At 31.7% G+C, this 14720-nt stretch overlaps 1 pseudogene; it reads right to left on the bottom strand.

Moving 5' to 3' along the window:
* Positions 1-11436: 11436 nt before the first annotated feature.
* LOC143385859 (all-trans retinoic acid-induced differentiation factor pseudogene) lies at positions 11437-14029 on the bottom strand (annotated as a pseudogene).
* Between the last annotated feature and the right edge of the window lie 691 nt (positions 14030-14720).

Below are 14720 nucleotides of genomic sequence, written 5' to 3'. Positions count from 1 at the left end.
TATAAACCTAAAACTCCTTTTATTTATATTTATAATTATTATTTATAATTATTAATTTGTTTATAATTATTCCTAAGTTTTTAGTCTTTCCAAGTATAAACAATCTATTTTATACTTAATTGTTGCATATGATTGCATAGATAGATAGCACTCATTCTTATCTCATCCACTTTACAATGATGAAAAAGTATGACAAATATTTAATAAACTAGCAAATGAATTTAATGAATTATCTTCTTATTAACAATTAGTAATTTCTTAAAATTTAATTATTTTCATCAAAATAAATGATAGAATTCTGAGAGTTAAAAGTAATAAGTGAAATTTGTAATTTATAGCACATTTCTACCATTAGTCTATAATATAATTTTATAAGAAATAATTTTTTTGTCATGCTGATTTTATTAACTGTATCTAAGATGCAATTTGGTCAAATTTCTTTTTCTAATTTTTAAGAGTGATTGTTCTTGAGTTGGGGATGTGGCTCAAGCGGTAATGCGCTCGCCTGGCGTGTGCAGGGCACTGGGTTCGATCCTCAGCACCACATAAAAATAAAATAAAGATGTTGTATTCACCGAAAACTGAAAAATAAATATTAAAAAAAATTCTCTCTCTCTCACTCTAAAAAAAAATAGTGATTGTTCTAGAACCATTGATCTTTGCAGTTTTTCCACTTATTAAAAGTAATGTCATAAATAATGAATATTTAAATTTCAATTTCTAATGTGTTTAAAATTATAAATAAGTATTTTATATCTGTGCATTACGTAAAATATATAATCTATTTATTATACTATCTAGCATGACATCTAATAAAAAATTACTGCAAATTATTACTATATATATTCTTACAATATTCTCATAAATTCTCCTTTAATATTTAAAAATTGATAAACCTCTCACATGGCATTTACCAGAATGATGAAGGAAATATTTTATGTCTTTGGAGAAAATGGCAATATTTTATGTTCTAGGGAAAAGAAAACATCAAAAAGGCTTTTTGATATGGACAGTAACTGTTACAAATGAATTAAGCTAATTACATAATTATTATATTATGCTAATTATATAATTAAATATTGTGTTAATTATATAATTAAATTTATTATACTGATCACATAATTGCATAATATCTTTTAATTACTGAAAAACAGGTATTTTTTCCCCTTGGCATTCACATTTGCTTGGGTATAAAAATACAATTTGAGCCCTAAACCATACAAAAAGTCATTTTATTTGTGACTTTGAAACACATCTGGATTCTCTTTAGATATGAGTTTCTGAATGTTCATATGCTCTCCCATGTGTACTAACATCCTTGCAGTTAAGTAGAGACATGATTTTTCTGGTCAGTGGTCAATGAACACAAGTAGTACATGTCACTCTTTAGATAATGAATTTAAGAGCCTTCAGGTTTCCCCAATTCTGGTGACCTGTATTTACATGGTCAGTATCATAGAGATGCAGACTGTATCTTTAAGTAATTAGAGGAATAGATTTCTAGTTTTAATTACTGCTGATCTCTTCTAGATGTGAGCAAAAACTCATGTTCTGGGGATAAAATGGCTGATATTTTTTATGTATACGATTTTTGCAGTTTAACCTAACTTAACCTGAATAATATAAGCCGAAATTTAAAATCAATGAATTTCCCCTCACATGTACTCTTTAGTTCTCCTGCTAGCCTAATAAAAATCTTATACAATATTTACATGGTTCTAGGACAAAAAGGCGTTGATAGTTTATAAGTTCTTTTTGCTATTTTTTCCACATTTTTTGTTTCCTAAATTGTTGGGATTTGCGATTGAGGATATAATATTCTTATGTCCACTGTTTAATCCCTTGTCATTTGAATAGATGAGACACTTGAGTTTCTATAAAACACACGTTCAAATTAATAATTTTTAGAGATTCTTGGAAATGACAGAAATTCAACATTAAATGGCTTAAAATGTAGTTTATTGCTTTAAGGAAAGGGAAGAAGTTACATTTAGGAACTCATGGATATTTTCCTACTGCCACCTCTCAGCACTGCATTCCTGTCTTTACTATTTCTTGCATTTCTCTGTCAATGGACTCTTCCATTGAGAGGAAATATATGAGGTCATAATAGCTACTGGCTTCTATAAATTGTGGTTATAGGTTACTGGAGATGTGTAATTGGAAGTGCCATATAACATATGAAATGAAACTGTTATTATGAAAAAATCATAGGCAAAAACATCAGCTATCGCCTGTATTATTTAACTGTAGGTTAAAGTAACTATACCTAAATTTAATGAAAGATTGCCAGCGCCAGTTGCAGTGGTGCACGTCTGTAATCCCAGTGGCTCAGGAGACTGAGGCAAGATAATCGCAAGTTCAAAACCAGCCTCAGCAATGGTGAGGTGCTAAGCAACTCAGCAAGACCCTGTCTCAAAAAAAAAAAAAAAAAAAAAAAAAAATAGGGCTGGGGATGTGGCTCAGTGGTTAAATGTCCCTGAGTTGATCCCTGGTACCCACCCCCACAAAAAATAGATTGCCACAGATGTTCCTATTAAGATGTAATCTATTGGGTGTAATCTTCTAGATATGTCTGTTTAAAAGTGTTTTGTACCATTCAATTCCAATGTTTCTTTTTTAAATTTTTGTTTAGATTATCTAATATTGAAAATGAAATACTAAAATCTCCTACTTTCATTGTCTTACAAGCTATCTCCCTCTTTAAATCCTTTATATATTTGTTTTATATCTTTAGTTAGTACACTGCAGGGCACATATATTTACAACTCATATTCTCTTCATAAATTGACCCCTTCACCATTGCATAATGTCCATGTCTCTTCTTAGAGTTTTTGATATAAAGTCTCTTTAATCTGATCTATTTACTCTGGCTTTTATTGGAGCATTTTATCCACACTCACCCATGGTAATTATTGATAGGTATTGAAGGAAAAAAAAAGTCAAAAAAAGAAAACCTTCAACAAAAAACTGTCTTTCAGAATGACAGATAACTTTTCCGCAAATATAAAAGCTAAGGAAGCTCATAATCAACAGGCCTTCTTTCCATGGACTAATAAAAGAAATTCATTAAACAAAAGGCCATTAATTAATATCATCCTTTTCTGGCCTACAAGGCGAATGCTGAAATTAATGGTCAGAGTTGACTTCTTTGTCTGTGATGTACTTATCTCTTGTTTTCAGAATTTTTCTTTTTCAGTGATTTTTGATAGTTTGATTATTGCATATCTTGGTGAATTATTCTTTGGGTTGAGCGTAATTTGTGATGCCTAGGATTCCTGTGTCTGAATATTGACTTTTTTCCAGAGATTAGAGAAAGTTTCATCATTACTTTTATTGAACTACATTTTTGTTCATTTTCTTTTTCTTCTCCTTCTAAATTGTCTGTTTTTTTATGATTGGGGTTGTTTGATGGTGTCTCATACCCCCAAAGATTTCCTTCATATCTTCATTTTTTTTTCACTGTTTACTTTTTGCTTCTCTAATTGGGCAATTTCAAGTGTTCTGTTTTAAAGTTGTCTGATTGTTTTCTTTAGCTGGATCCGAGTCAACTGCTGAAGATTTCTATTGCATTTTTCATTTTATTTGTTGCATTCTTCATCTCTAGTAATTCAATTTAAAATGTTCTCATTGTTTTTTTAACTTCTCATGTGGCTCACATGTTGTTTTCCAAATTTCATTAAATTTTTTAATCTTTTGTCCTTAAAGTTCACTGAACTTCTTAAAGAGGACTATTCTGGTTTGTTTTTTAGATAGTTTTGCTTTGTTACTCAGTCTAGCCTAAACCTTATGATCCTCCTACCTCAGATTCCGAAGTTGCCAGGATCACAAATGTGTACTAGTATACCTAGCATAAGAATTATTCTGAATTATTTTTCTTTCATTTCACAGATATCCCTTCCTTTAGGAAGTTTGGTAATTAGTAAAGTTGGCAGGAGAAACCCTGGGGTTAAGTGAATCTAAAAGGAGGGACCAATGGCTGTTATAAGGTATGTGCTAAATATCATAATATATAAAGGTTATGTTATATAAGATATTAAAAAAACTTATTAGATTCTTTTCAGACATATGTAGTGGTATATTTTTAAAATCTTTCATTATTAATTTGTGAACTCATGTGCTCACTTGCTCTCTCTTTCTCTCTCTGATTCATTTTCTAGAATTCTATCATATTTTTCTTTCACTAAATACAATCATGGAAAAGCAAAGTAAAAGCCAGGAAATACTATGGGTATAACTTCACATTAACATGTTTATTGTCAAAACAACACCACCAAAAAGGAAGAATAAAGATTTGCCCATATATAGTATCACCAAGGGCTAAAAATCTCTTGGGAATAGTGAGCTATGTCTCCTTACTAGGTCAAGTAGAGTCTGTTCAACTCTACTGATGGTAAAAATCATAGGGAACAAAATATGAGTATAAGGGAAGTAAATTGAATCCTAAAAGTTCTAACAAAAATAATAACCACACTATTTATTTATTTATTTTAATTCTTTTTTTTTTTTAAAGAGAGAGAGAATTTTAATATTTCTTTTTTAGTTTTTGGTGGACACAACATCTTTGTTTGTATGTGGTGCTGAGGATCGAACCCGGGCCACACGCATGCCAGGTGAGCGCACTACCGCTTGAGCCACATCCCCAGCCCACACATATTTATTAGTATCTACTATTTTCAAATATAATTTTATGTCCCTTTTCTCTAATCTTTAGTATGGAATATAGTCATGGTAGTTAACATTTACAATTTGATCTAAAATGGTCATATAATTATTACAGAAATTGAGTTAGAAAGAATGCCATTCAGCGATGTGAAATTTACAGCTGTAATCATTAAAACTTAAAGTTATTTCCTCTGGGAAGAAGAAATGTATGCAAGAAAATAATTAGTTGTGTGACACATAATTACAATACGTATGTCTGGACCATTTTTAGATTAATGGTGTAATGAAAGATATTCCTGGTGACTGGACACCTGCATATGTTTTTGTATATAGTGGACCTAAAGTTTCAGGTACGCTTGATGGAAATACCTTTCTAGTTTGAGAATGTAAGATAAGTTGTCAGGGATAGTCAATCAATTATTCAGTTACAGAAACTCTGAGATTCCAGCTGTAGTGACACAGTTAAATGGGCCACCAAAGAAAAGTACTCAGTGGAAACAATGCTCAGTAGAATATCAAACAGGACTTTTCTGTGGTCTCTAGTTTTTGGCCTTCCTTTCTTCCTGCAGGTTTTCCAAGGTTGATGTGTGTGGCATTCAACTAATTCTATGAGCTATCTGTTAGGTTTAAAAAAAACATCTTTCATGATATGTTAACTTGAGTCTGTATCAGTTGCTTAATGCTGAGAAATATGACTCTCTATGCTTGTCATGGTTGTTAGTGGTAGTACTAACACAATAAATTATAATAATAACTATTATTATTATTATTTAAATTCCATGAACTAATTCAATATATGAGTTTCTGTCTTTCAACAAACAAAATAATATCAATTCTTTGTGAAAATACCTATCATATCCACACCATAATTTAAAAGTGTGTGATTTCCTTCACAGCTTTTGAGCTGTGATGCTTAAATAATCGACAATGATATGACTAAAATGAATACTTTTATTCCCTTTCTTCAATAAAGATATTGATTATTTCCCTGTAAGAAGAATCAAATTTTCACTTGTTTTATTTGTTTTAATTATATTACACATGACAGTAGAATGCATTTATGTGCTTTGATATATCATACATAGATGGGATATAATTTCATTTTTCCGAGTGTACATGTTGCAGAATCATATTGGTTATGTGGTCACATATGTACATTGATTCTTCTATTAAAGACTCCATTTCCTTCAGAGTGTTAGGGTAAATAACAATGATAGAGGAAACCCAGAACCTAAAACAAGCAAGAGAATCGCACCAGCAAGGAGGAGCTTCAGAACCTGAGAACAAATCTAGTTAAGACTTAACAATAGAACAGAAATGATAGAGAAGATGTTGGAGCACTAATCATAGACAAAAATATTTCAGTGACTGTGGAAATCCATGTCATATGTGTTCCATAGTCCAGTTAATCAACCACTGGTTCATAATATTTTTTCCTTTTACTATTATCAGGAGGAGTTCAGCAATGTGCTCAATGTCTTTGTGCACAAAGATTTTTTCGATATAAATATCTCAAGGGCAATTTTTTGTTATTTTATTACTAAATTATTTCTTATAGCTAATTTTTCTTTTTAGTGTATTAACCTTTTATTTTTATATATTTATAGCATATGCCTATGCCTTGATCTCTACTTTTTCAGAAACAATATTTTTGATTTTACTTTTTATTGATTTTAATTACAATTTTTTGAATACTAAGCAATCCTACCAGTAGCAAGTAAAATATTGTGTTTTTTTAATTAAAATGTCATTAAAACATTATAAGTATATTTTATAGAGGTGTATTTTTTTAATTTTTAAAAATGTCATTTAAAATGCATGCATTTGTTTTACGGTTTGCTTTAGAGCATAGGGCAGAATCCTTTTAAGTTTGAGGACCACAAGTTTATATCTTTGGATATCATGAGTTTTTGGAAGTACTGAACTCAGGGTGGCTCTACCACTGAGTTACATCCTAGCCTTTTATTTTGAAACAGGTCTCACTAAGTTGGTGAGGCTAGCCTCAAATTTTGGATCCTCCTGTACACCACCGTGCCCAGCTACATATCACAGTTTTAATAAATATTTTATTAATAAATATTTTACGCTTAAAAATATAACTTTGAAACCACTTTATAATTCACTTCATATTCCTCATGAAGGATATAAAAAACATTGAGACCTCTAAAGTAAAATTAAATCACATATATTTTAATATTACACAGGGTGATGACACCTGAATTTAAAAGAGACTTCAAGAATTTTAAGTTCTACTTGAAGACTAGAAAGTAAATATCTTATTAGATATGATCATCCATAATGTCACTGGGGAAAAGGCAGTGCCTTACTTATAATAAATTGGAATTAGTATTTGATGTTTCACCAAGTGGCAAATACAGAGATAGAAGCATATACAAGGCTGAAAATTTGAGAAGTAGAAGATATCTAAATAAATGACCCTTACATTTTACTTCCCCTACCCTTTTACTCAGTGCTGTATACGTAAGATAAACTGTAGGAGCCACTGAACCAAATCATCAGGGTCACATCAAATGCAATGTTTGTCAAAGCATCTCTCATAGTTTGAGATCTATATTCAGCTAGTTCCATTAAGAGGCTCCTACCTTATAATATGAGTAATACTTATATTGACATTGTTTTCTACCTTGTTACTACCGTTTTATTTTAAAATATAGCTCAATTATTTTTAACTCAGAACAGTGTTTGAGGATGTCAAGCACTACCAGTTCTAATTTCTTACAACATTAGGTGAGGAGACTAATGTGAACAGCAATTGAATCCTTATGGTTCTAATAATAAAGTCTCTGGTAGAAGTGGATGAGGCATCAAGAATCCTTTAGGATTGCACAGTTTATGTGACCATAATTCCTTTTGTATGAAGTTATTTTGTCTTCACTACAGAATCCTTTAAAAAATGTACTAATATAAACAAGAGCATGTTGCCTTATTATTTTTGAAAGATGTTTTGAGTGTTTGACCAGCCATATAGTTTCTTTCCTTATGGGATCAAAATGTATTTCTTAAATGATTCATTTTGTCACCAACCTCACACACACACACACACACACAAAAATCTCCTTCAAAGTCTCTGACACTGAACATGTAGGCCTAAAATTTTGCTTTTGTCTTCTTTTGAATATTAATTACCCAGATTTTGATGAGAGTCATGATACACAAGTATTTTATTATCTAGAAGAAACTACTTTTATTCTTCAACAAACTTGTAGTTTCACGATTAAAGTTTATGGCACTTTAAAATACTTTATCGTACATATGGCACAAAATATCAGAATCTCTGTGGAAAACTTTTGCTTTTTGTGTTTAGCTGTAAAGAAATGTTCTTGAGAGAAAAGGACTCAAATAGGCCACTTAAATCAACAAATAAACTTTCAGAGCTTGGCAAATTTATCCTATTTTATAAACCAGTCCAATCAGCTCTTGAGGCAACTTTAATTTTAATGACAACAAACTGTGATGTGATTTTAATCCCACTATCTGGTAAATGCAGACATTACAGAAAATATTCACAATGCCATTGAAAAATAAAACTCTGAAGATTCCTTGCAAAGAAATGAAGATTTAACGTAATACAAACATTTAGTAAGTAAATATACATCACACCATGCCAAATATACAATTAAGAGCTACCTGCCTAAACGGTTTTTTGTTTGTTTGTTTGTTTGTTTGTTTGTTTTAATGGGAACCAAGAATCAGCATTGCATGACTTTTTATGCTTCTTTGAATATAAAGTTCTAAGGATCCCAGCTCTGACTTGCCTTGGGGAGTTCATGCCAGTTAGGACAGCTCAGCAATGACATTGCGGCCAATTGAAGGAAGACATTTATTCAAAACTTAACTTGTCAGCACCTTCATTAAACTGTTTTTATAAAGTCTGTATTATTAGACAATATTCTACTGATTTTTGTAATAAACTTATGCTTAGTCTATAATTGACTTTATTTATGAATAATGGACCTATTAAAATCTCTTTTGCCTTCTTCAAAACTATTTTTGAATGAAGATTTAGACATTTTCACTGGTGGAGGTTTAGGTCGAATATAAACTTTTAAAAGATTTTGTACATAAAAAAAAGACAACAAATAATACTAGCTAAGAATGGCCTACGAATATAGATAACCTAAGCTTGTATCCAGTTTCTGCATGTAGTAACTCTGAAAATGGAAACATTTGGTCTCCAATTCTGTTGTTTTTGTCCTTTGTATAAACTTAGAGTAAATTTTGTATGTGTTTAATAACATTATTATGTTGTTTAAACATGATGGTGCATGTAAACTTATTACCATAATGATTGTAACATTGTTCTCTCTCAATCCATATTATGTATTATTAAAATTAACCAGGTTTCTGATGCCTTTTCCTTTCAAATATATCCTTTAATGTTTTTCAATCTTAAGAAAATCAAATGTATATTTCATACTACTTTTCTTCTATTAATATCGTACAAAATGGTAGTGACTACTTTCTAATCACCTATTAAATGCTCCTAACAAATTGGCCTAGTACTGTATAGGCTTTCTTCTTGCAATACTATTTTCTGCAAAGATAAGCATAAACAATATGACACAATTTCTCATAAGTCATACAAAAGAAGTCTCAGAACTGGGGGAGTGACTCAGCAGTGAAGTGGGTGCCTAACATATGCAAGGTCCTGGGTTCCATCTCCAGCATCACCAACAATTTTAAAAACAGCAATTTAGTAGTAGTTGTGTAGCACTCAGCAGCTCACTGTCTATTTTTCTAGATTTTTTTTTCAATCTTCCAAACAACCATTTCTTCTGCCTGTTCTTAGTCTCTATCCACAATCAGAGGAATTGCCTTCCTCATGGCCTGATTATAATTTGCTCTGGATTCGTCAATTTGTCATGTGTTCCACTTTTCCCTTTAATGCCTACTCTTTATGTTTTCTTAAGAGTAATATCACACAGGTAGCGTTTATTGATAGTTTATTTTAAGCTAGCTATATACTACCACAAAATTCAATTAAATTTGTGGTCATTTTCTTCCCAAAGTCCTTTTTCTGTATCAGTTCATGATAAATGGTATATCTTTTCTTTTTTAAAAGAAGTCATTTCTTCTCTGCCTGCAGGAATTCTAATACAACCGTTAACCTTAAAGTAAGGAATTTCTACTGTTTGTTTTTTTTTTTAGCACTTTGCTATAGTGAGCCAAACTTGGATGTCCTAAATATGACCATAAAGTGATTTGAAAGCAGGTTTTAAAAAATCTAATTTAATAAGAACTGTTCTACTTTCATAGAAAATTTTAATTATTTGAAGCTGCATTACCTTGAAACTACAAAAGAAACAAAATTGACTCAAATGTTGATTTCAGCTATAATAGAAATAGAAACTGCAGCTAAAAGGAGCATCAATTTTTTTTATGATGGGAAAAGTTTAAAGAAATTTATCTTGTTTGTACGTTTGCAACAGAAATAATAACATAACAAGAATCTTTGGGATTATTATTGAAAGCTGAGGGTAAAAATGAATGCAGATACATGACCAAGGTAGGATAAGTCAAGAACTAACTCATGATTCAATTCTACATTCCTTTCTCCTGGTGTTTTCTCTTTACAAAATTAAAAACTCTAAATATTTATAAGCCAGCAGTATATTATTCATTAAAAATATATCTTCAGGATGCTAAAACATGTACTTACAGATTGACCAATTGTTCTTCTAATCATTTGTTAGCTTAAAAATATATAAAGGTAAATTAGTCAAAAAATGTATAAATATATATTAGAAGAGAAAATTTGAACACATGAAAGAGCCACCAAGAATGTGCAACACAGAAGAATGGCTATGTGAAGAGGCAGATAGAAGGTGACTATTTGCAATTCATGCAGGAAAACCCTCAGCAGACAGCAAATATGCTAATACCTTAGTCTTAGGCATCCAATTCCTAGACTTGTGAGAAAATAAATGTCTGTTCTTTCAGCCACCCACTTTGTGCTATTCTGTCATGACAGATCTAGAAAACTAATACAAATATGTAAACAAATATATTAAAGGTGTGAGATATTTATTGAGGTTGATTGGACAGCCAATTTTTCCAACAAAACTTACTGAAAATAAGAAAAAAAGGAACTGGCTTTGTACTTACAACTGATTGACAATATTCAAGGATATGTTTTTGAGCTCTCCTTTCTTTCCTTCAACGTTTTTGTCCATTTGCCAACACCATATTATCTTGATTACTATAACATTGTAAACTGATTTCTATGAATCCTCTATTGTTTTTCATAGACTCCACTTAATTATTCTAGTAATCTTCCCTATGTAAATTTGAGATGCAACCTGTCAATATCAATATTAAGAAAAATCATTGTTAGGATTTGTATTGGGAATATGCTGTGTCATAGATCAAAATTATTATATTGACATTTTAGCAAAAATTGAATACTGCAGTTAACATGGATATAAGACATTTAGAATTAATAGTAGATTATCTTATATTTCAGTAGATTATCTTATATTTCAAGTTTTTTGAAGTAAAATAGTGTTTATTCTAGTCAACAGCAAAAATGGCAAGTTGTTTTAATCCATTCCTGACCCATAGTGTCCCACACTGACATGATGTAATTTTCCAACTTCCTTCCAATGGCAGCCTCAACTTTGAGGAAGCTCTGCTGGCCAAAGATTCCCATTAAGAAAACAAATATTCCTTGCTGCACTATGCATAATAATGATCTAAGGTCACTAGGAAAGCATATATAGTAATGAATTCGTGCTTTTCAGAGCAAATTCCTCAGAGCAAAATGGAGATGGATAGTGTGATGGATCTCAGAATCCCAAAGAACATAAATAGTGAGAAGAAGCCCTGGTGCATATATTGTATCCATGGAAGCCATCAGCATAAATACACTGCAGGAAACCAGAACCATCTGATGCACACAACATCCATTCTCAGGACACTTTTCTGTATCCCCAGGGATACTTCAAAGGTTCTTTGGCCCTTGACAGATCTGGTTGTCCATAAAAGAGATAACTTTTTTCTAGGCCTAATACCTCTAGGAAAGCTTACACTTTGTGGTAATATCAGAGCCTGGGGCTGGGTAAAGTCAAGTAAGATATTGCCAAGTTGTCCTTGAGGGATTTTGTTTGCAGGTCTCTGATAATAGCAGTATATGCCTGAGGAAAGTTTAACGGGATCCTTCAGAGAAAACTTCTGGAGATCAAACTCCAAGATGTTACCCCTTCTGATTCAGGCAGCAGCAGGCATGCAGCTAATGGCTGCTCACAATAAAGAGCCATTTTTGAAAATTTTGCATACTCGCAGGATCCTGGATTTTCTGGTAGTACCAGACCCCTTTTTTTTATGACCAGAGTGAGGAACAGAACCACTGCCCAGGGAAATGGGCTAGCAGAACTCTTATATTTCCATATTTTTAATCATTGATCAAATTGCAAGAATCCAGTCTTTCTGAGTAGCTAAGTGCTACTAATTTGGAGATTCCTTTATAAAAGTTTAGTATATAATGTATCAGCCGATTATATTTGCATTTCTAAATTATTACTTAGGTTATGTGCACATGAACTCTTTTATTTTTTCACTTCCAACATTCACAAATATCCTTTCAAAGAAAATTGATGAAGAATATACAATATTCTCAAAAAGTGTATCACAACTTATCATCAACCATTCAGTATATCTTGTCATATGGACAGCAGAAATCAATTTACTGACGAACTATTAGTATTTATTTTAAAAATTGATTAGTCAATTTTGGTATTTACAAAGTGATCACAAGAACCCTTTTACTTTTTCTTGCACAAATATATGTCAGGCTTCACTTGTGCCCATAGGTTCCTGATACTTTAGGTTGCTCCCAAGTCTGAGCAAGCAGGAACACATGAAATGTTGTTGGGATTACCAGCAGCCTGAGAGCTAATTCCTGGAGGTGTGAACCGGCTGGGAAAATAAAAAGTCTGAAAATAATGAAGAACAAAAGATAATACACAGAATATAATTTTTGAAGCATGGGGGGGCCTGGTGTGTCCTCCAGCCCTGTTAGGGACTGGAAATGAATAAGGAAAAAGGCCCAAATCTTTTATCTAAGGGGAAATACATCAGAAGATTTTACTGTGGCAGGCTTATTGAGGAAAATAGAATGAAAAAATGGGAAAAACAAGTTGTTCTGGGCTAGGGAGGTTACGCCCATCTGCAGGGGCTTCATTTGAACCTAGGTTTGTGAGCTAAGGTAGGTATCAGCTTTAACCTGTGGGTTCACACCAGGAGTCTTCAGAGAAGCAAACCCCTTTCCTTATGATGGTTCAAACAAACCCATAATTCATACCTGGCCTCCAACACAATGTGCCCTCTTATCTCCTCCACAGCATTAGGTGAACAGATTGAAACACTTTCCGGTCAAATAATACTGATCACGAAGGCTGCTTTCTCCCCATCATTTGCCCAACTTCTCTTCACATTCTTACTATTTCCCTCTTTGAGAAGGGAAAACATGTGTTGGTTTAGTTTGGAGATGTCAGTTATCCCTGAGTGGAAGTCATTTTTCTATTGCAATATACTTTCCATGTAGATGTGGATTAGCTTCTATTTGACATTTATAGAACTGTACCTTTGACAAACATGTATGCAGTCACATAAGACTTTTTTTAAACAGTCAAATTTTAAAATAAATTATGCTCATTTTTTTGTATCATGAATTTTCATGTACATGAAAGAATTGTTGCCCATCTTTAAAGTGACACTTATATTACAGCAAAACTTCAGAAATAATTACTAAACTGTTATGCTCACAAAAAAACTATTTAAAAATTTTAAGTTTTTCATTCAAAACATAATTTAAATATAATGTCCAGAAGTTTTAAATTTTTTTCTTCAAAGATATACATGGCATCATTTTTATGGCTATTTCAAAATCAGTTCAAAGTTTTAATTTCAAAAGCAAGTAATTTGTTTTTCAGTGGTAAGATACACACATAATTTGGCAGAAAATCATATTGTGGTAAATAAAGAACATTCTCAATTAAGGGACATGATTACTTGAAATCATGGTGAAATATTTTACCATCTGAAATAGAAACTATAGTCTTCAAAATCTGTATTCACACACATATATACCACATATATGCCTATGTTCATACATGCACACACACGACTCTACTAGTTATACAGAAAATGAGAAAAAATCCTTTCCATATTAAATTCAAACTTAACAAGTTGTCTTATTTTTGTCCCCTAAATATGGCAATCTTACTGCAACACAATTTACATTTAATGTAATTGTGTTATTTATGTTATAGTTCAATCATTTCCAAAATCAGTAATAACTCACTTTAGAATAGAGTTGGCCACCATTTTTGTAGAGTTTTGTCATCTTTGGTCTCTCTAGCTAGTACTCAACTCTGTTGTTGTGGAGAGCATACAGTCATAGATAATGCATAAATGAGCACAGATGTTTTTCAATAAAAATTTATTGGTGTTTACTGAAATTCACACTTCATGCAATTGGGAATGTGTCATAAAATAGTATTCTTTTATCTCTTCAAACCATTAAGAAATATAAAAACATTCTTAACCCATGAGCCACTAAAACAGGTTCAGATTAGATTTAGAATGTAAGCATCATTTTCTGATTCCTGTTCTGGAGAAATGAAAATACAAAATAGTCACAAAGAAGCTGGTGCTAGATTTATTTTAAGAAATTATTCATCATGGCAGGTACACCATCTTTCTTTTCCTTCCATGTTCAAATGGATTTTTAAAGTGTCCTAACTTTAAAGGATTACTACATAAATCAAACAAAATATCTGGCTATCAGATATACCAGATAGGATACATGACTAAATTAGAATTTCAGATAAAAGACAAATTTTAGCATAAGTAAGACACAGATATGGCACAGGGCATACTTATAGTGACCAAAGTTCATTTTTATATGAAATACAAATTTAACTGAGTGTCTTATTCCACCCCACCCCAAATCTAACAACCTTTATGCAATGGTTTTCAAATTTTAATGTGATTGTTATTTTTGTTTTGGTTAGTTAAATCTTATTCAACATCAG

The sequence above is a fragment of the Callospermophilus lateralis genome, chromosome 2, assembly GCF_048772815.1.
Source record: "Callospermophilus lateralis isolate mCalLat2 chromosome 2, mCalLat2.hap1, whole genome shotgun sequence".
Taxonomy (NCBI): domain Eukaryota; kingdom Metazoa; phylum Chordata; class Mammalia; order Rodentia; family Sciuridae; genus Callospermophilus; species Callospermophilus lateralis.
The sequence above is the reverse complement of the archived record's forward strand: the minus strand, read 5'-3'. Positions and strand labels throughout refer to the sequence as shown.